Source organism: Pseudonaja textilis, chromosome 12, assembly GCF_049901715.1.
Source record: "Pseudonaja textilis isolate UNSWEBS1 chromosome 12, rPseTex1.2, whole genome shotgun sequence".
Classification (NCBI taxonomy): Eukaryota; Metazoa; Chordata; class Lepidosauria; order Squamata; family Elapidae; genus Pseudonaja; species Pseudonaja textilis.
The window spans coordinates 2,428,771-2,451,769 of record NC_142001.1 but is presented as its reverse complement, the minus strand read 5'-3'; the positions used below and the strand labels follow the sequence as shown (position 1 = coordinate 2,451,769).

General features: G+C 41.2%; 1 long non-coding RNA gene across 5 annotated transcripts; it reads left to right on the top strand.

Annotated features, from left to right (window-relative positions):
• The first annotated feature begins 477 nt into the window (after positions 1-477).
• LOC148124753 (uncharacterized) lies at positions 478-22,729 on the top strand. 5 transcript variants are annotated; one of them, XR_015745027.1, is made up of 8 exons: positions 478-522; positions 2,038-2,416; positions 5,712-5,890; positions 7,539-7,649; positions 12,687-12,818; positions 13,033-13,169; positions 19,487-19,612; positions 22,450-22,729. It is a non-coding gene; the product is annotated as an uncharacterized LOC148124753 (long non-coding RNA). The 5 variants fall into 5 exon arrangements; XR_015745026.1 differs by lacking the exons at positions 478-522; positions 2,038-2,416 and adding an exon at positions 4,007-5,224; XR_015745025.1 differs by lacking the exons at positions 478-522; positions 2,038-2,416 and having other exon boundaries at positions 4,007-5,890; positions 7,504-7,649.
• The last annotated feature ends 270 nt before the right edge of the window (positions 22,730-22,999 follow it).

Genomic DNA, 22,999 nt, shown 5'->3' with positions numbered 1-22,999 from the left:
GAGATTAGGTATGGGTTCTCCTGCTTGAGCAAGGGGCTGGACTAGAAGACCTCCAAGGTCCCTTCCAGCCTCTCCTCTCAGCTGTAAAAAAGGGGGAGATTGAAGGGTCAGGAGCCAGATCTTCAGTAAAAACAGCTCTTGGGAGCTGTCAGAGGGCTGGGCCAATCCCAGCTCTCTATTTTCCCGCTTCTTTGCTGGACCTGAGTGAAGCCTATGCTTCACTTGCACTATCTAACATCAGCGACTTTAAGGCAAGGCGGACTTCAACTCCCTGAACTCGCCAGTCAGCAGGAGCGTTCTGGGAGTCAATCCACCTGCCTTAAGGTCCCCGAGGTCGAGAAACATTGCTCTAGTCTAGATAGACCCATAATTACTTTGCAAGCTTTAGCTGTCCCTCTCACTGCCTGTAGAAGCAGATTAGAGTCCAGCCTTTATATCCTAGCTAGTTTCGTCAGGCAGTGATATGGACAGCTAAAACTGGAAAAGACCCGACCGTCCTCCATTTTGTGGTTCTTTCCTGAGGTGATCTTTTTTTCTCTCTATTTCAAGGGAAAAAGCCGCAGGGAGGTTTTCTCTCCTTCTGGATTCCGCTCTTCCCCTCTCCAGCCTGGAGTCAGGGAAGGTTTCCCAAAGGGGGAGAGGTTGGAGGGGCAGGGGGGCGGGGGGGGAGAGAAAGACCAGCAGCCCCTTCTGGTGCTTTCAGGGGAGTCCCAGAAACTCCCAGGGCTGGAGGGTCTCCAGAGGCCATCTAGTCTGACCCCTGCCCAAGCAGGAGCCCCTTTGCCCTCCTGAAGGTTTTCCTCTGGGACCTTCTTCCATCCCAGCTTGGGTGCAATTCAAGGACGTTCTGCGTGCTCAGTTTTCATGGTAGCCTGGGAAGGCCTTCCCTACATCTTTCAACACCCACCCCCCCCAACATTTTTTCCCTTCTTTTATTCAACAGACTTTGCCTGAGACTCTCAGGATCTGTCTTGCAACCCTTCCTATTCAAGGGGCACAGTTGCTGTGGGTGACCCAAAAGCGTTTCCTGCCCTCCCTGCCATTTGACTCTGCTCTGCAATATGTCGCCCAAGAGGGTCTCCCCCCTGAGGGTCTTAAGGGGAGGCATCGCCACCCTAGAAGCTCCCTCCTCGTGGAAGGTGATGAGGATCCCGCTGAGGAAACTCCTCTGAAAGGATGACCCGGGCAGGTCGCAGGTCATCTATTGCAGATTTAAAATTAAGTTTATCAACACCCTTCCTTGCCCAGAATGGCTTCTCCCACACCGTTAGTCCTTTTCCCCCTTTTTGGGGGGGGTGGGGAGCAACAGTAAATCTCATGACTAGGTAAGCATTGAGATGGCCTCACCCACCTCATATTTTTAAAAAGACTGGCAGCATCTAGACGTTTTTAATTTTAGTATTTAATTTTTACATTCAAATTGAGTGGCAGGCACCTTGGTGGAAGTCTGTAAAAAACCCCATCATAGAGGCAGGTACATTGTAGGATAAATATAGAAAACTAAGGAGAGCTCAGCTATTCATTGACTTCTCTTGTGATAAAATTTGGGGAGAAAGCTGGAAATAGCAGCTGGTTTTATTATTTGGATTTTAATTGATCAATCACATTTTTCATTTTTTTTAACTATTCCTCTAGTTCCTTTAGAACAGGAACATTATTTATTTGCTTATCTTTAATATCTGTTTTAAATTATAATTTATCCTGGCTGTTCAACAATTGTCCTAAAGTATCATTCAGATAAGTGGGACTGGAGGACAAATACGTTTAGAATATTATATGCTGTTCTGGATATTGTCTCCCAAAACCTATATTCTGATTTTCCAAATAAAATGTTAATTCTATTACTTTATATTCTAACTGTCAATCATCACTATTTAGCAGCCAGCTTCCTGAAATTATTAAATCTCCATGAAAAATATCTGAAAATAGATAGGAGAAAATATTTGTTCATGGGCCATATTAAATGCTATTAATCTTTATCTATGTCAGTACAGTATGTTTGTCTTTTTAAAATAATTTATTTTTTCAATGTTGCAGGAAGAACAATCTCGACTTCCTGAAATAACATCTATAAAACAACAATGGAGACGTATTGAGGAATATATAGTTGTAGTCAGTGTACAACAGAGGTGGTATTCAGCCAGTTCGCAGCTGTTCTGGCAACCCAGTAGCAAGAATTTGGCATGGGTCGCGGAACTGGCAGTGACTTCTGGCTGGCCACGCCCCCAAACTGGTTCCCGGTTGCTCAGTTGCCCCGCCCACCCAATGCCCTTGCAGCTCGCCCACCGGCCACTCGCCCCGCCCAGTTACTCCTCCCTTCCTATGTGGTGTGCTGGGCCCTCGGGGCTTCCCTGACCTGACTTCCCCACGTGGTGCCTGCACCCCAGCTGAGCAGCCCTGATCTGCCTGCTCACAGGTAAGCCTGCGAGTTGCGTTATCCCCCCCCTCATTCCCGGATCTTGACTGGGCCCCCACTGTTCCCGGGCTCAGCTGGCAACTAGGGAGCATGATGCTATGCTGCCCACATCGCCCCTTCCTCTCCCACCCATCGATCTGCGTGCTTTGGGCGAGTGCAGGCAGCCACTGTGAGAATGCTGTGATTGAGCCCTAATGCCGGGGAAGGAAGATCCACACCGGGTCTGCTGCGATCAGCCAAAGCGCTGCCTGGTGGGAGCATGACGAGGGGAGGCTGCCTTTCAGGCCCAGCTTCGGCTTCCATGGGGCCTTCAATGTGGGAGGCCTGAGAGAAAATGCCTCCCCTGAGAGTCGTCTGCTTGCCCATCCGCCGGCCTGGAAGCAGCATGTCCCCTTGTTGTGGGCTGATGCGGGACCCGAGGTGGGGCGGTGGTAGAGCAGGCGGCAGCCCGAGCAGTGCCTGAAAGGCAGTCAAGCCTCACCAGCGCAGATCTTCCTTCCCCGCCTGTACTTCCAGCCCATGGGCCTCTTTTAGCAGCGGCCCGCACTCTGCCAAAACACTCAGCCTGGTAGAATCTCACCCCTGGAGCGGCCCCTTTGTTGGATCCGGAAGCCTTGCCTGAGGGTTTTTCCAGGCAACGCGGGACAGGAGACTGGCCAGGAAGAACCGTCATAAGGAGCGATGCTGCCAGGCACTTGAAAGTTTGTGTGTGTGTGTTTGTTTCAGGTGGGTCTCCTCTCCTAGCTTTAGAAGGAGAGAGGGAAGGAGAGAGAGGAGAGGAGAGAGGGGGGAAGAGAGAGAGGGAAAGAGAAAGAGACGAAAGAAAAGGGAGAAAGAAAAAGAAAGGGATAGGCAAAGACTGGATGAAAGGAAGGGAGAGAAAGAAAGAGAGCAGGAAGGAAGGAGGGAGGAGAGGGGGAAAAAAGGAGAAGAAGGAAGGACACAAACCCTAGCTTCAGAAGACTCTTTGAAATAGGACAGGAATCCAGGGCTGGAACTGGAAGGGATCTTCTAGAGTCCAAGGGTTTTCAAAGTTTGCAAGTTTAAGACTTGTAGACTTCAAGTCCCAGAATTCCTGAGCTAACGTGACTGGAGGAGGAATTCTGGGAGTTGAAGTCCACAAGTCTTAAAGCTGTCAAGTTTGAAGACCCCTGTTCTAGTCCAACTCCCTGCTCCAGCAGGAGATCCTTACAGAATCATAGAACAGCAGAGTTAGAAGGAACATTGGAGGCCACCTAATCCAACCCCTTGCTCCAGCAGGAGACCTTATATCATCTGGAATCTGGATTATTTTGGTGCTGAAGGGGACATTAATAAATAAAGAAATATAGTAAAATATAGCATTAAGTAGAGAGCTACACTATAGGCATTTGTTATCTCGCTGTTGTAAAAAAGATTTCCTTAACCTTTCACTTGTTGTAAAACAATTACAAACACATGCCTGCAATCAGTTATACCCCTCTCCTATTAAGACACATGATTGTCCCATATAAATCAATCTGAATCCATCTGTTTTCCTGGATTGATACATTTCACCCCATGGGAATGAATCGTACCACTGGGAATGTAAAAACATCCATTCTATACCTTTGAAGTGTGCTGTTAATAGCCTACTTGTGGTCAATTGATTAACAAATTCAGTTACTAATAATTGAGTTAGAGTTTTACATTGCAGTTACTCCACTTCTAAGGATCTTAAAGGTACAGGGCATTTTTCTGTATTTTGCAGAATTTTCCTCCCATGTCTCTTGTGATGTGCTAGGAACTTCTTCCCAGATCTTTCACTTTAATCAAAGAATAAAAGTCTGCTTTCTTTGATTTGCAAGCCTCCGTTTAAGTCTATGTTTTGGTTCATTTTTGGCTTAAGCGTGCTGCCAGACCTTACAGTGCCTCTAACAGAGAGGAAAATTGGCAGAGGAGTTTATTAGGACAAGGCTGCCATGCAGAGGAACACAGAGATAGTCCTTCACTTAGGATCACAATTGAGCCCAAAATTTTGGTTGCTAAGCTGGAGCGTTGTTAAGTGAGTTTCACCATATTTTACTCAAGCCATGACATCTGCGGGGTCTAACAGTCATATGCAGGCTAGGGAAGTAAATCTGAAGGCGTGTGCAATGTTCTAATGTACAGAAGTTATAGTTAAATGTGTGGCAGAAAGTGGATTATGGGTGTGTTTTTTCAAACGCAGTGAGGTTGAATGTGTATAATTTTAGAAGAACTCTGTGTGTGGTGTGTGTGTGCATGTGTACATACGGTGTATATAGTAGATAGTGTGTCTTTTTGTGTGCCTATTCAAACACTATACCATGTAATATGTATGTACACATATGACATTTATACATAGGATTAAATAGTGTATTTTGGATGTTCGATAGTAGTAAATAAATAGGGAAATTGTATCTCTGAGGTGAGGAGAGGCCAGGCAAGGTACCCCTTGACGTGAGTGATGTCAGGTTGGCCATTCCCACCCAGTCACATGACCACCCAGCACGCCCACCCAGCCACATAACCACCAAGCCATGCCCACCAAATAAGCCATGCCCACAGAACAGGTAGTAAAAACATTTGAATCCCACCACTGGTATACAAGGCATTATCAGTGACATTAACATTTGGAATATTGCATCCAGCTTTAAGTGTTTTTAGTCACTCAGTAAGTTTGTGTTTTTAAAATATGGTATTTTGTTAATGTTGCAGGAAGAACATTCAAGACTTTCTCCTATGACATCTACAAAAGAAGAATGGAGACATACATAGTTGTAGTCAGGAAATAAAACATTAACATGAAAATAAATACAACTCCTTTCGGTTAGGTTATTTTTATTTCCTTGCAAATTAAAGCAAAGTCTATTCTTAAGATGCTAAAATGGAAAGTACATTTTTAAAAAGTGTGTGGCACTCTTCCCCCAATGTTTTTGTTACTGATCATTGCTAAGGCATGTACAAGTTGGGCATCCTCTTTTGTATAAGCATTTTCCTCTGCTTTTTTGGGAGAAGAATGAAGTCACGTGGTCATTAGCATTCATTCTGAGGCCACCAATGACCACATAACTGCAAGGAATATAATTTTTTCCATCCTCCGCTATTCAGTCAGAACTGAAGAAGCTTCTTGGATGAGAAATAAAACATCTTCATGGAAAAAACAAAGTCCAGTTACCTTTTGAAAAAGTACCTTTGGAATAACCATCACCTGGATGACTGAGAATCTCCATAGACAATAAACTTTGTTATTAGTGTTAAGAAAATAATTTATCGGTCAATGATATTTTCTTTTCTTTTTTTCTTCAATCACAAGGAAAAGTTGGTTGAAGGTGTCACTGGAGCAGCCATTTCTTTTTTACAACATCAGCCAGTCAGGATGTTGAAGAGGCACCCATCTGCGGCAAACAACCTCCCATTAACACCATTATAACCAGCATAGGTGACTTAAGAAGGATGTTGGACTTTCTTCCTCGCTCAACAATGTGATGGTTGGTAAGTATTTGAACTATTTTGGTTGCCAGTTTTTCTTTATTTTTCCATTATATAAAGATATATTATTGTAAATTAATTTTTAGGTAGCTTGGAGGCTACAAAAAGTGAGTGGGCCTCTTCCGGTTTGCCAGGCTTCGGTGACAGCAGAAATTCGCGTTTCTCCGCGATCCCTGCTGTGCTAGCCGTCTTGGTGCCTCCGATCCTGACGGGTCTGGAGGATAAGGCTGCCCTGTTGGGGTAGCTGAAGATAGGGGGGATCCGGACAGGGGGTTGAGGGGTATTGCAGGTAATGGTATATAAGAAGAGCATGAATTTAATTGAACTCCATACAAAAAGAGGAATCTGGGGCCAAGTTACTTTCTAAAAGGAAGTTTTATGGTTTTTTTGTGTTTTATGTGTGTGTGTTTAATTGAGAATTAATAAAATCTCGGAGGAAGGCCAGATAAGAACAACTGTAAACAAGACAGAGGAAAATATAATGCGATGATCGAATAGTAGATAAATTAGAAAAGAAATGTGATTGAATTAAGAGTAAAGAGAAATAATGTGAAATTTGTTAAAGGGAATTTACGTGTCTATATGGAAATGGGATAAATTAGAAGAATGTGATATAAAATAATGTGTTACCTGCCTTATAAAGATTTATAATGGAAAGAGGTTCTATGTTTTTAATGTCTAATGATGTGTTGTTTTGTTTGTTGTTAAAATCAATAAAATTTGCTTAAAAAAAAAAAAAGGCCCACGGGGACTAACGCAAAAAAAAAAAAAAGTTAGTGGGCCAAAGACTTCTCCAAAAGAGAAGTCCTAGTTGAAGGGAGAGGAATTGGGTTATCTTGAGGTTACCTGGTGTCTTCTGTTGATTTGCATTTCCTGCTTTGCGATTTTGGGTCAGGATGGTTGGTCTTGGAAGCTAAAAAGAAAGAAAACTGAGAGCTCGTTAATGTTAACATTAATTCGGTTGCTAAGTTTATTGCTCTTTGTTTCTTGCTAACTTATTCAATAATTGTCCTAAGAATCATTCTGATTAGAGGAAGGCAAATACATTTAGAATATTATATACTGTTCACAATATTAAATTTTCTCTCTGAAAACCAATATTCTCTTTTTCCAAATAAAATGTTAATGTTGTTACTTTATCTTCTAGCTGCCATCACTATTTTGGTGATGACTGGCAATTTCCTAAAAAGAATGAGACTCCATGAAAAATCTCTGGGAAAAACGAAAGAGAGAGAGAGAGAGAGAGAGATTCATTTTTATTTGTATTTGTCCTCAGTTGCTATTATAGGTTTTTGTTCTCTGCTTTATTTTTGAAATATGTTTTTAGCTTGGTATCACTGTTAGGGCATCAGATTAGAAACTGGGAGACCTGGAATTCTCATCCCATTTTAGGCACAACGCCTAAGTTCTTCGATACCACCTTACTACCCACCAGGAAAGTGACAGAGGAAATAAATCTGCTGTGGCAATCCTGAAATGCCTGTGTGTATAGCAACAGTGAGCTAAACAGTGATGAAAATGAAGTAGTTTGTAGGGGCAGAAACCACTTACAAAAGCTGAACTGTTCAGTGTGCTTAATAGCTTATTTTATTAATCCTAATGATTTTGTTTTTAAGCTCTCTACACATCTGCCAAATTAATTGCTTTTAAGCTCTCTAAACAACTGCCCAATTCCCAGGCATCCAAAAAATCCTTTGGTACATGTGGTCCAATCAGGAAAACATTCAGGGCATTTTTACATTTCATGAAATTTCCTGCTGGGGTAAGCAATCTGTTAATCTGAGGAATCTTTTGAGTGTGCATTATCAAAAAATGCAAAATGCGTTGCTCTCATATTCATTGGGTCAATTCTTTAGTTTTGTCCTGTTTCCAGATTCAGTTTTAACTACTAGCCTGGGTATCACTTGTATAAGGTTACTCATATAATTATTTGTCACATTATCATTTTCACATGTGAATGGATCAGGCTGAGGGATCAATTCTCTCATACAACTATTTCCCTTTCAAAAAACCCAGTGTGGATATAGCCTGAAATATATTTCATCTCATTATAAGAGGTAAAGAAGCCCAATGGGAGTTGGGTGGGGTGGGGTTGAGTGTGCTGATATATAAATACATTCCTCATTTGTAATGTATTTTGACTTCTCCAGTTATTTGACAAAAAGAGGGCTAAAAAAAGAAAGTTACGGACCAAGAATTTTGTGTAAGTCTTTGCATGGTACACTTTCTTACTGGAAAGATGTACTTTCAATTGCCCAGAGATCTTCCTTTTTGTGTCGCATTCCTTACCTCCATCAAGTGCCAAAGTTTACCTTGTGGCAGTCACTTATAATCAGATAACTAGATTAAATGCAAGAAAAACTGGACCATTTAATACCACAGGAGTTTTAAGGGAGCTCTTTGAATTAATTGGTCAAAAAGTAAGATGATAACAAAATACCAGATTTTTTAAAATATGTTTTTATTAAGTTTCCGTTACTACAACATAAAACATCATGATTTCAACAGCATTTTTTGACATCTCTACAGGTTTTTATCTTAGATATCTTAACACATTGTATTTACATTTATCTAATGTTGAATGACTTTTTCTATAATTATTATTATTATATATTTTGCATGTTTACATTTTACTTTCTTAAGGCTTCTCACAGTTAAATTTCTTGTCTTATTTCTTGTTTCTGTTTGCTAGCCAATCATACCATTTATTCCAGATTTAAAAATATTCAGCGTTTTCTCTTTCTTTCAGTTTCAGTGTTAACATGTTCATTTCAGCACTTTCCGTTATTTTTTGTAATATTAATTCTTCATTGGGAATACTAGGAGTTTTCCATACTTGTGCAAAAGCTATTCTGGTGGTGGTTGTGATATGTAGCAATAGATATTTTACTTCTTTTGGGATTCGATCTTTGATACTTCCTAGAAGAAAGGTTTCCGGTCTGAGCTCAATCTGATGACCAGGAATCTCTTGTAACCAGTTTTTAATTTGTATCCAGAATGTCCTGGTCTCGGAGCACAGCCACCACATATGGTAAAATGTACCATCAACTTTTTTACATTTCCAACATTTTGGGCTTACATTGGAATATATTTTTGCCAGTCTCGTTGGGGCCAAATACCATCTATAAAACATTTTATACAGATTTTCTTTGTATGCCGAAGATATAGTTAGCTTATAATTTACATTCCATATTTTCTCCCATCCCCCTAATTCTAAGTTATATCCAAAATTCTGCACCCAAGCTATCATTGTACCTTTTACTGTTTCCTCTTCCATTTTACAATCTAATAAATATTTATATATTTTTGTTATAAATTTTTGTTCCGGTCCCATTAAAAATTTGTCTAAGTGGTTTTGCCTTTTATCAAATCGAAAATCTTCTAAAAAATTTTATATTTATTTTGTATTTGCAAATATGGCCACCAATCAATTATAATTCCATTTTCCTTTAGTTCTTGATTTGATTTTAATTTCCCCTGACTATCTAATAATTCCTCATAACTTACCATTTTCCTTAAATCTAATCTATTTGGGTGGATCATGGCCTCCATGGTTGACAGCCAACGTGGTATTTCCATATAATGTTTATTTTTAATTTTCCTCCATGTTGTGATGAGTGTATTAAATGATGATTGAAGTAAGTACACTGCTCAAAAAAATAAAGGGAACACTTAAACAACACAATGGAACTCCAAGTCAATCACACTTCTGTGAAATCAGACTGTCCACTTAGGTAGCAACACTGATTGACAATCAATTTTACATGCTGTTGTGCAAATGGAATAGATAACAGGTGGACAGCATAGGCAGTTAGTAAGACATCCCCAGTAAAGGAGTGGTTCTGCAGGTGGTGACCACCGACCACTTCTCAGTTCCTTTGCTTTCTGGCTGATGGTTTGGTCACTTTTGAATGCTGGCGGTGCTTTCACTCTAGTGGTAGCATGAGACGGAGTCTACAACCCACACATGTGGCTCAGGTAGTGCAGCTCATCCAGGATAGCACATCAACGTGAGCTGTGGCAAGAAGGTTTGCTGTGTCTGTCAGCGTAGTGTCCAGAGCATGGAGGCGCTACCAAGAGACAGGCCAGTATATCAGGAGACGTGGAGGAGGGCAACAACCCAGCATCAGGACCGCTACCCCCACCTTTGTGCAAGGAGGGACAGGAGGAGCACTGCCAGAGCCCTGCAAAATGACCTCCAGTGGGCAACAAATGTGCATGTGGCTGCTCAAATGGTCAGAAAAAGACTCCATGAGGGTGGTATGAGGGCCCGACGTCCACAGGTGGGGGTTGTGCTTACAGCCCAACACCGTGCAGGATGTTTGGCATTTGCCAGAGAACACCAAGATTGGCAAATTCGCCACTGGCCCCCTGTGCTCTTCACATATGAAAGCGGGTTCACACTGAGTACATGTGACAGATGTGACAGGGTTTGGAGACGCCGTGAAGAACGTTCTGCTGCCTGCAACATCCTCCAGCATGACCAGTTTGGCAGTGGGTCAGTAATGGTGTGGGGTGGCATTTCTTTAGGGGGACGAACAGCCCTCCACGTGCTTGCCAGAGGTAGCCTGACTGCCATTAGGTACCGAGATGAGATCCTCAGACCCCTTGTGATACCATATGCTGGTGCGGTTGGCTCTGGGTTCCTCCTAATGCAAGACAGTGCTAGACCTCATGTGGCTGGAGTGTGTCAGCAGTTCCTGCAAGACAAAGGCATTGATGCTATGGACTGGCCTGCCCGTTCCCCAGACCTGAATCCAATTGAGCACATCTGGGACATGTCTCACTCCATCCACCAACGCCATGTTGCACCACAGACTGTCCAGGAGTTGGGAGATGCTTTAGACCAGGTGTGGGAGGAGATCCCTCAGGAGACCATCCGCCACCTCATCAGGAGCATGCCCAGGCATTGTAGGGAGGTCATACAGGCACATGGAGGCCACACACACTACTGAGCCTCACTTTGACTTGTTTTAAGGAGATTGCATCAAAGTTGGATCAGCCTGTAGTGTTTTTTCTCACTTTAATTTTGAGTGTAACTCCAAATCCAGACCTCCATGGGTTGCTCAATTTGATTTCCATTGATAATTTTTGTGTGATTGTGTTGCCAGCACATTCAACTATGTAATGAACGAAGTATTTAATAAGAATATTTCATTCATTCAGATCTAGGATGTCTTATTTTTGTGTTCCCTTTATTTTTTTGAGCAGTGTATATATATTACTTTTTTTCCCCCACAAAAATGCATGCCAACCTATTTGGAGGTCATGGCCTTCTAGTGTTAGAATTCTCTTGCCTTTTAACCTGACCCAGTCCTTAACCCAATTCAGCACCTTTGCTTGATAGTAGAGTTCCCATTCTGGCAGTCCAAGACCACCTCTGCTCCTATTATCTTGAAATAGTTTCATTTTAATATGTGGCTTCCTGCCCAACCAGACAAATTTGGATGTCATTTTATTTAATTCTATGAAAAAAGATTTTCCTAATTTAATCGGGATCATTTGAAACAAGTATACTAATTTCGGTAAGGTGTTCATTTTCAATACCGCTATTCTTCCCAATAAAGACAGTTTGAATTTTGCCTATAAATCCAATTCTTTTCTAATTTACTTTACTAATTTAGTATAATTATCCTCTTTTATTGACAAACATCTGGGAGATAGCCAAATTCCCAAATATTTCACCTTTTTTGCTATCCGCAGTCCCATTTTACTTTCCAATTCTGTTTTCTGTTTTATAGTACAGTTTTTAACTATCATCTTAGTTTTATTTTTGTTTATTTTGAGTCTTGCCACTTCCCCGAATTTTTCTATTTGTTGTAACAATATTTGTCCCGTGTTCATTGGGTCTTCCACTATAAATGCCAGATTGTCTACAAATGCCTGAACTTTAAACTCTTTGTTTCTAATTTTAATCCCTTGTATCTCTGGGTTTTGCCTGGTTGCGGCTAGGAGCACTTCTAGGGACAAGATAAATAGCAGAGGTGATAATGGACACCCTTGTCTCACTCCTTTTGCAATTTCAAAATCATCCGTGCGATCTCCATTTATCACTATGCTCGCTCGCTTTTTGACTTAAATATATTTCTTGTAGTGTTTTTTCTAAGTTAGTACCACAATTCAATTTTTTAATTTGGTGCAGTCTAAATTGCCAATTAAGATTATCTAATGCCTTTTGTGCATCCAAAAAAAATTAAAGCTACCTGTTTTTCCGGATGTACTTCATAATATTCAGTTGAATTTAAGACCATTCTAATGTTATTTTTAATTTGTCTGTTTGGCAAGAAACAGTTCTGGTCTGGATGTATAATTTCACTCAAAATCGGTTTCATTCTTTCTGCCAATATTGTCATAAATATCTTATAATCTGTATTTAGCAACGAGATTGGCCTGTAATTTGAAATTAATTGTTGGTGCCATCTTTGGAGATTAGAGAGATGTATGCCTTGGATAAGGACCTTGGGAGTCTAGCTTCTAATAATGCCTCATTATATAAATCTAGTAGTACTGGTTCGAATATTTCATGCAAATTTTTATATAGTTCACCGGGTAAACCATCCGGGCCTGGGGTTTTATTATTTTTTTGTTTTTTTATCACCTTTTGCAGCTCTACCATGTTATTTCTTTGTTGCGTATTTCTCTTTTTTCTTCAGAGATTGGGCTCAGACCATTTTCCTCTAGGTAATATCTAATATTTTTTTCCATACCAGATATTTTTAATTAGTTTTAATTTTAAACAAGTTTGATGATTGAAGTAAAAGGGGGCTAATTTTAATCTGGTTTTGATATTTTACAAAAGAAATGTTTTAGATGAGCAGATAGACCAGCTCAGAAAGGAGAATCAAGATCGGAGTTGCAGGGTTCAAAAACAAGATTGAGACCAAGCAGAAGTTCTGAGAAAAAATAGCAATATTAAAGAAGAACTTAAAAGGTGAGAAATTTAGACAGCGATCTTATTACAGCTGAGGCCAGATATAAACAACATACAGAATAAAAGTATTACATTTTTGTGTGTGTGCATGTGCATATATAGGAGAAAAGTAATAAATATAATGGAGTATAAACATAATTAAGAGTATAATTATGCTTGGTGCTTCAAATAAAAAAAAGAGGGCTAATTTCTCTCTGTTCTTCATAATTTACAGAAGACATCAGAAATTTCAAAGCTGTTGTCAGAAAAAGACTAGCTGTAAGTGAAGAATAAGAAACTTATGTGAAAAAATTTCCACCTAATTGCACAAAAGGAAGAGCTCTGGAAAGATTTTGAAGAAAGACTAAGCAGGTGAAAACTTTTAGAATTTCCTGAATTTCCATAATTTCATATTAAATTTTGTTAAGTAAGAGAAAAAGGGGAGGAAATTAAACTCTGAAGTGTCGGAAAAATAATTTGGGGTTCCAATTTGATTTTAGACTAAAAGACTCAAGGTCCATCCCACCCCTGAAAGGACCTAATGCAGGGGTGGGATTCTACCAGTTCACACCTATTCTCTAGAACCGGTTGTTAACATTCTTAGCAGTTTGGAGAATCGGTTGTTAGAAGAAATTACTGGCCTAATCCTGTAAGGAAGGCAGGAAGGAAACATTCTGGTGTTGCTTACAGAAACTGCCTCTTCGTTGACCCTTTTTACATTCTTGGCAGGACTAGATTTCCTGTCTAAGGAACTTCTCTGGAGTTTTTTCCCCTCCTTTGCTGGGACTTTGCTTGTGTGGAGTGACCATTCAAAGTTACAATGGCACTGAAAAAAGTGACTTATGTCCATTTTTCACACTTATGACTGTTGCAGCATCCCCACAGTCATGAGAGGCCAGGCAAGGAGATGGGTACCTCAATGTGAGTGATATTGAGTTGGCCATGCCCACCCAATAACATGACCACCAAGCAACGCCCACCAACTTAGCCATGCACACAGAACCGGTTGTTAAAAAATTTGAATCCCACCCCTGACCTAATGGTAAAGACTGCAACGACGACACCATCAAAGCCAACCTCTTTAGCACATTCTTTGACTCAGTATTTGTAAACAGCAATGGATCAAGCCCAGTACTTCCTAGTCGAACCACTGACAACTACAGTGATCTAATACATATCGATTTTACAGAAGACAATGTTGACAAAGCACTGTGCAATCTAAAACCATCTCTATCTATTGGACCGGACGGAATATGTGCCTACTTTTTAAAAAAGCTATCCACTGCAATAGCAAACCTCTAAGCATAATCTTTGAAAAATCCTTCAGGACCAGCTCCTTGCCAAATCTATGGTCACAAGCCACGTTCATCCCCATCTTCTAAAAGGGAGACCCCAGCCTAGTTGAAAATTACAGACCAATCTCTTTACGCTGCATCACCTGTAAAGTCATGGAATCAATTATTAACCAATCCATTATCCTCCATTTACAGACAAACAACCTACTCTCTAATAAACAATTTGGTTTCAGGAAAAAACTCTCCTGCAATCTGCAACTCTTACACTGCAAAAACATATGGACTACACAACTCGATCAGGGCAAAGCAATAAACGCAATCTACATAGACTTCTGTAAAGCCTTTGATTCAGTGGCACATGACAAACCACTCCTAAAACTAAAATCTTATGGTCATCTCTGGACACCTGCATAACTGGATAGAAGCATTCCTGTCAGACAACATATGGTCAAAATTGGGGGTGTCCCATCAAATTATGTACCTGTCAACAGTGGTGTCCCCCAAGGCAGTGTTTTAGGACCAACTCTCTTCATACTCTACATAAATGACCTCTGTGATCATATTAAGAGCAACTGCGTTCTCTTCACTGATGATGTAAAGCTATTCAACACCACAGACAATACTGCTACCCTTCAAAAAGACCTCGACTATGTATCAGAATGGTCAAACAAATGGCAACTTCAAATCTCAACAAACAAATGCTCTGTCTTACATATTGGCAAAAAAAAAATCAGAAAATAAAATACAAGGTGAATAGTCAAGACCTTGTTGAGGATCCAAACTCTGACCTTGGAGTACTCATCTCTAATGATCTGATTGCTAGAGCCCACTGTAACCACATAGCCAAAAAGGTGTCAAGAGTTGTTAACCTAGTCTTATGTAGCTTTTTCTCTGGTAATATTGCACTAATAGCTAGAGCATACAAAACATTTGCTAGACCAATACTCAAATACAGCTCATCAGTCTGGAACCCACATTACGTATCTGATATTAAAACAGTTGAGAAAGCCCAGAAATATTTCACAAGAAGAGTTTTCCACTCCTCTATTTGGTGCAGAATACCTTTTGCCACCAGACTTGAAATTCTATTCCTAGAACTACACTGCCTTCTGTCCGATCTATATAAAATCATACATGGCAATGTCCTACCTGCCAATGAATACTTCAGCTTCAACTATAACAACACAAGAGCAAACAATAGATACAAACTCAAGGTTAACCGCACCAAACTGGATCGCAGGAAATACGACTTCAGCAACAGAGTGGTCAATGTCTGGAATACTCTACCTGACTCTTGTGGTTTCTTCCCCAAACCCCAAAAACCTTAACCTTAGACTGTCTACTATTGACCTCACTCCTTTCCTAAGAAGTCTGTAGGGGGCGTGCATAAGCACACCAATGTGCCTACTGTCCCTGTCCTATTGTTTCTTTTATTTTTCTTATATGTATCCATTTCATGTATTCATAACTATGTTTATACTTATATCTGTTATCGCTTGACAAATCAAATAAATAAACTTGAGTTGGGGTTGCACAAGAATGAATAAAAATGAAATCCAGACAGCTGTGCAGAAAGGATAATTATTCTTCAAAGTGAAGAGGTTTGCCTATCGGAGCAGCTGCAACGAAATGTTTTGTAGGGGACCTTGTCCTGGGTGTGGAAGTGTGTACATGCTGATTGTAGGGTGACACTTGAGGGGCGTGGGTTTGTGTGTGCATGCTGACCTCAGAGAAGGGGTTGATTAAATCAAGTGATACGGATTTGGTCTTTTCATTTGGATTGTGATGTTTACATTGTGTTAATTGAATTTGGTATGTTTGCTTGTGTATGTTTACAATTTGAAATAAGTGTTTAATTAATTTTTATATTTGTGTAAGTTTAAAGGATTTCAGAGGTTGTTAATAAGTTTGTGGAGACCTGGGTCAATTAACATGTGATTTATTTCTAACATAGTTATAAGATTCTTATAACATTCTTCCCACAGGCCCTTTGTCTTCTTCAGCTTCTTCCCCAAAGATTCCATCACCATTTTGGCCAACTTTCCTCCTCCTCCTCCTCTTGTTGCTTCTAGCCCAACAGCATCTTCCCAGCCACGAAGAGAACGGAGAGGTTCCAGGGCTGCTGGGATACAGCAGGACCAGCAGAACTTAAGTGGTCAAATTTCTTCCTCCTGGAAAAAATTTTTTGTACTCAGATAGCAACTCTTTTTGGGCTGGGAAAGGTGGAGAACTCAGATACATAACTGCCTCTTTATACAGCCAAGCAAGCAAAATTCACCATGCTTTAACATTGATAAAGCAACAAAAACAGCTCCCTGCTTGTGTTTGTGTGGAATTTATCACAGCCCTGTAGCGACCTTGAAATTTGTCCTCTTCTCAGCTGGAAGAAAGAAATGGTTCATGTGGAATCCAATTGACAGATAAATAAAACAATGTTCTGCTGCTTACATATGTAACGGCAATTGTCCGGTTATCATTACTTGAGGGCTACAGATTACAGCCTTCCAATATAACAGAACTGTTGCAAGAGACCTTTGAGGTCTTCTAGTCCAGGGGTCCCCAACCCCCAGTCTGGACCAGTGCCAGTCCACAGCCTGTTGGGAACAGGGCCACACAAGTGGCGGGCGAGTACGTGATGCTTCATTTGCGCATGCGTGGGATGGAGCGCCCGCAGATTATAGAGATAAGCCTTTCCATCGATTAATTGTTCTCACTGTCAGAAATTTCTCCTTAGTTCTAGGTTGCTTCTCTCCTTAATTAGTTTCCATCCATTACTTCTTGTTCTCCCCTTTTACAGCTGGCAGCATTTGCATAAATAATAAATTTCACTCCTGAAATCTCTGATCATTCCTGGATTGGCGTCACGGCAACACAGTCGTAGAGAGTGGGGCTAAGTGGCTCTAGGCTGAACTCTCTTTTAAGGGCCCTCTAGGCTGAGGGCCCTTAAAAGGCTAAAAGTCACCTCGCAGGGGTGACAAACAAAGGGATGCCTTGCAGATCGCGGAGAGTGTCAATCCGTCCTGCTTGACCTGAGGCTCACTCACCTATCCAACAACAAGGAAGCAGAGGCAGCCATTGTGACTGCCAGGACTGGATTTGAATATTTTATTGGCAATATCTTGGAAAGGCATTTTAAAACATTGGACTGATTATTGGGAAAAGTGAAAAATTATTTGAAGAAATCAGAACCTTGTTAAAAATTGGTGGCACACTGAAATTTTAGGCGATGATGCCATCTACTGGTGAAAGAAAGGAAATACACTATTTTTACAAGGCTGAGAAGACCTTGAAATAATAATATGTAATGTTGAGTGGAGGTAAACACATCTGGAAGACTGTCTTTTGTGGTAACACTGCTTGATATCTAGTTTCACGACCAAGGAGGGGAAAACGTTGACACTCTTGAAGATTGCCAAGTAGAGTGGTTCACAAACACTGGGTACCATCTGCAGAATTCCAGTTTTATCAAAAATGCTTAGAAATAGTTCAGCAAAAACTGTGTTATGGTCATATAATATGGTGTGTAGGGTTGCAGGTGATCCCCTAGCCCTTTTAGAGAACTGGAGAAGTTTCAGATAAGGTGGATGAGAAGGAAGGTTGCCACCCTCTTCAGCTCCACCAAACCATGCATTGGTCTAGACAATCTAGAACACCACGTATAATATCTAGAAACACTCTCCCCCCATCCCCTTTCCATATCTAGAAAAAAAATCTAGATTGGTGTGCTTGATCTCACACACATTAAGATGTGTGGACTTCAACTCTGCTGGCTGGAGAACTCCAGGATTTGAAGTCTCCACATCTTAAAGCTGTGGGGTCTTTGGTGCTCTCTGAGTTACGTTGTTTTTTTGCAGGCCTTTCATGACCCAACTAGGTAACATCGTCAGTGCTAGAAGGGAGTGGGGTCTCTGTTTATATATAAGTGGCTTGCCCTGTCAGTGTTGGTGAAGGTGTTGTTCTTGTTAGTTCCCATATTAGGCACTTGTTTATAAACAGGGTCATGTGATCCCTTTTGAGACCTTCTGACAAGCAAAGTCCATGGGGACGCCAGTGTTGTGACCTGCTAGTTGCCAATGGAGCTGGTGGCAAATTCGGACAATGTTGAGGCTGGGGAAGAACTTGAGCCAGTTCTGGAGCCGGGGGAAGACTCTGATAGATGCTCAGGGTTGAACACAGAGAGAGAGTCAGGGCCATACGGCGTTCCCAAGCCTGAGAGGCAGCTGCCTTTGGAGTCAGAGATGAGTGAGGAGGAGGAACAGCTGGGGCCCTATTCCAGATGCGTGTATGTGCAGAGCACATAGGAGGGGTGAACAATGGAGGACAATGAGTCATCTCGGGAAGCAAATCAAACATGGACGCTGAATGGCCCCTCCCTGGCTAGGGAATAAATAGGAGGAAAGAGTTTGATTGTAGCAGGCAACCCATTTGCACTTCTAGAAAGTTTACTCCTTATGTGTTTCATGGGACAAAGACTGCCTTGCAAGAACTGAGGTTCGTCTATTTTTTGCAGCCTTCCAGCTGGAGCTCACAGCCTTGCATTTATCATAATGAGCTGATAGGGACCATTGCTTCAGTTAACTCCTTGCAGGACGCTTGCCTGGACTTTCTGTTGGTGAATGCAGTTAATTCCCAATGTATAAATAAAGAGGGTTTTTGGTGTTTTTTTTTTTTTGTGAGGAGTCTGTTTCCTGCTTCTGCAAAGGCTAGGTCTGAACAGCCAGATTCACTTAATAACCCTGCTACTAACTTAACACCTGCAGAGGTTCCCTTAACTGTGGCAAGAAAGGTCATAAAATGGGGCAAAACTCACTTAACAACTGTCCCATAGCAACAGAAATTTTGGTCATAAATCAAGACTACCTGTAGATCTGGGGAGTCAAATTCAAGGCCCACGGGCCAGAACCGGCTTGCGATGTGGTCAGATCCGGCCCGCGTGACCGTCCTGGTCTATCCAATGCAAAGATTCCAGCATAGTGTCAGCCTGGTGTGCCCAGTGCGCAGAGGAAACATGCCAGCAGTGTGGAGTGGTGTCGAGATGGCTACGCCCACCCAGTCAGCCACACCCACTGAGTCGGCCATGCCCATCCAGCCCCGAGGTCAACCACAGCCCTGATGCGGCCTTCAGTGAAATTGAGTTTGACACCCCTGCCGTAGAGAGATTTGGCACCTGGTTAGCTGGTCCATCATCCTGTTGGAGATGTTAAGAGATGTCTCCTTTCAGGACAGAGTTTCTGTGGTCATCACTGAACCCTTGCCCTGCCATACTTTAGTCCTGGGATAGTTTATCAACCTTCCCATATCCTGAGCAAGGAGAAGGGTGGGTTTTGTCTGTAGAACATGGACAAAATCAGAACCAGGTTATCTGACTCCATCTTTTCTCCCTTGGCCCTATAGGCCTCCAGGAACAGCCTCACCTTCTGTGTCTCCTTCATGAACTGGGAGGACGTTCCCAGCAATGTCTTTGATTAGGAAATATATAGCGGTCTCCATAGCTTGGATTTTAACATCTGCTCCGTCATTGTAAGTATGACCCAAGTTGGCTTGTTTTGTTCTGGATTACAGTATACTAACCATTTAAATTTTTTTTTCTCCTGCCTTTATTATAATTTTTATAAATAATTCAAGATGGTGGACATCCCTAATGCTTCTTTTTCTTCACAACAATCCTGTGAGGTGGGTTGAACTCAGAGGGACTGGACCAAAGTCACCGAGCCGGCTTTCATGCCTAAGGCAGGAGTAGAACTCTCAAAGTCATCCAACCAGCTTTCATGCCTAACGGGGGACTAGAACTCACTGTCTCCTGGTGATTGGCCCAAAGTCACCCGGGTGGTTTTCATCCCAAAGCTGGGACTAGAAAGTTGCCTGGTGCTTTAGCCACTAGACTAAACTTACTAGAGGGAGTCTTCTTGGGTTTTTGCGCTCAGGAACAGCAGAGGTTCTATGTAACAATGAGGACTAGAAATCTTGCTGATTTATGGGTTTGAGGATTAGAAATGGCAGTTTGTGGAAAAGGGAAATTATATGTAATTTGAGAGAGGGCAGCAAAATATAAATGAATTTATAAGATCAGAAACCATTTATCATCTTTCCCTTTTTCTATTTTCTTTTTTCACTATGTACTATTTTTCTTTATTTTACTTTATGGTTTTAACTTGGATAAAACTGTCTTTAATAACATAAATGTGTGTGTGTATAATACAATACAATACAATAATACAATGCAATACAATATAATATAATCAATGCAATATAACGTAACGTAGTAATATTGCATTGTGCTGCATTGTATTGTATAATAATATAGTATAGTACAGTACAGTACAGTATAGTATAATATACTATTACTAATAATACTAAAGGATAGTATAGTATAATATAATATAATGTTATAGTTTAGTATAGTACAGTACAATATAATACAATATAATAAAATATATTATTGAAGATTGTTATTGAGGACATGAGGACTAGAAACCGTACCAAGAAAGTGGCCCCTTTGTAAAAAGAAAAGAAAAGGAAGCTATATAGTTCATTGGCTTGTTGCCTTGTTTTCCCCAGATAAATAAACGCAAGCAAATCCTTCCCAAAATGTTAGTTCAGATAGTGGATTTCCTGAAGAGCAAGAATGCCTCCTATCGAGAGGCAGCCACCATGTTAATTGGTAACACAAACGCAAACTCTGGAAGAAGGGCATCCCTCTCTATTGTAAAGGCAACCACGCAGCAGTGGTTTTCTCTCTGGAAATGTTTTCAACGCCCATCCAGCCTCCCATTCAAGTATTAATTGGATTCAACACTGCTTAGATTATGGTTCTTTGCATAGTCATAGAACATAGAATAATAGAGCTGGAAGGGACCTTGGAGGGTCTTGTAGTCCAGCCCCCTGCTCGAGCAGGTGATCCTATACCATTTCAGACAGGTGGTTGTCCAGTCTCTTTTTTTAAAAGCCTCCAGTGATGGAGCACCCACAACTTCCGGAGGCAAGCAGTTCCACTGGTTAATTCTTCTGTTGAGAAATTTCTCCTTAGGTCTAGCTTGCTTCTCTCCTTGACTACTTTCCACCCATCAATTCTTGTTCTGCTTTGGAAAATTGCCTGGCCCCCTCTTTTTTGTGGCAGCGTCTCAAATACAAATTACAAAACACAATTGATTGTATGAACAGAGGCTTATGTGAAGTATCAGTACCGGTTTATGAATTCTTAGTAAGGCCACACCTGGATTATTGCATCCAGTTTTCCTGCTTTTTTAGGAGGCAGCTGGACTTACTTGTTGTTTTTTTCTTTTTGAAGATGTTTCGCTTCTCATCCAAGAAACTTCTTCAACTCTGACAGGATAGTGGGGAATGGAAAGAATATAAATCCTTCCACCCCACCATTCTGACAAGAGTTGAAGAAGTTTCTTGGATGAGAAGCGAAACATCTTCAAAAGAAAAAAAACAAGAAAGTCCAGCTGCCTCTTGAAAAAGCACCTTTGGGACAACCATGATCTGGAGGACTGAGAATCTCCACAGACTTGTATCCAGTTTTGGTCACTACATTACAAATAAGATGTTGAGACTTTTTTTACAAAAAAAAAAGTGCAAAGAAGAGCAACTAAGATGATCAAAGGCCTGGAGACTAAAACATATGAAGAACAGTTGCAAGATTTGGGTTTGGTAGTCTAGAGAAAAGAAGGACCAGAGGTGACATGATAGCAGTGTTCCAATATTTGAGGGGCTGTCACAGAGAGGATGAAGGGGTCAGCTTATTTTCCAAAGCAGGACAAGGAGCAACAGATGGAAATTAATCAAGGAGGAAGCAACCTGGAATGAAGGAAAAACTTCCCAGCAGTGAGGACAATTAACGGGTGGAACGGCTTGCCTTCAGAAGTTGTGGGTGCTCCATCACTGCAGGTTTTTAAGGAAAGGTTGAACAGCCATGTCCAGAATGGTATAGGGTCTCTTGCTTGAGCAAGTGGGTTGAACTAGAAGATCTCCAAGGTCCCTTCCAGCTCTCTTCTGATCGGTTGATTGAAATATTGGAAGACTGCTCTCATATCACCCCCTAGTACTTCCTTTCACTAGATTAAAAATACCCAATTCCTGTAGCCATCCTGTAAAGTCCCAAAATGATTGTTCCAAGTAGAAACAAATCATGTTTTTTTCTTTAATCAAAGCAGTCGATTTAGCCATCTCTGTTAACTCCATCAACATTTTATTTTATTTTATGTATCACTTCCAAGCAAGTAGACGTTTTCCTCAGTGAGTTTAAAAGTTCATTAGCTTGAAGCGGTGATTTTTTCTCCGCAGGCTCTGTAGCTTATAAGAATTGGTTCTCAAGATTGTTCCCAGAAATAATTTGTTTTCTGGATTTGTTTCAGGTCCCCGGGTTCTCCAAGGCGATTGTGAAACCTTTGTTGCTCAGAGTCTATGGAAGACATTTCTCGTCTTCAGTGTGGCCATCGTATCAACCTGGATCTTATCACCAGTCAGTTGCTCCCCAAAGTCATCAAGGACATACCCAGACAGCCCTTTGTAGAGTAACTGGATAGATACGGAGAGCTCAACACTCCCCTGGTGGGAGATCTAATGTCCTCCAAAAAGATTCTCATTATTATCCACATAGAGCATTGAATAAAAACCCTTATGAAAACTTCTGGATCCCAAACGTGTCATTCCAGGGGCCAGGATTGCGCTTGGAAAGCATGAGATGTTTGTCAACTTAGTTTGTTCAGCCAGAAGGAGGCTGAGTACCTGGTCTCCTCCCACCGTCCTAATATCTCTTTCAACTTTCAGCTGTTAATGAGACCGGCGTTATAGGTTGTAAGTTGTTCAGGTAATAAACCAGGTCACCAGGGTCCGTGCCTGATTTTATGACCTTTGAGTGGGTTAAGGGAGTTGTTCAAAAATACACTTTGTAAAAATCATATA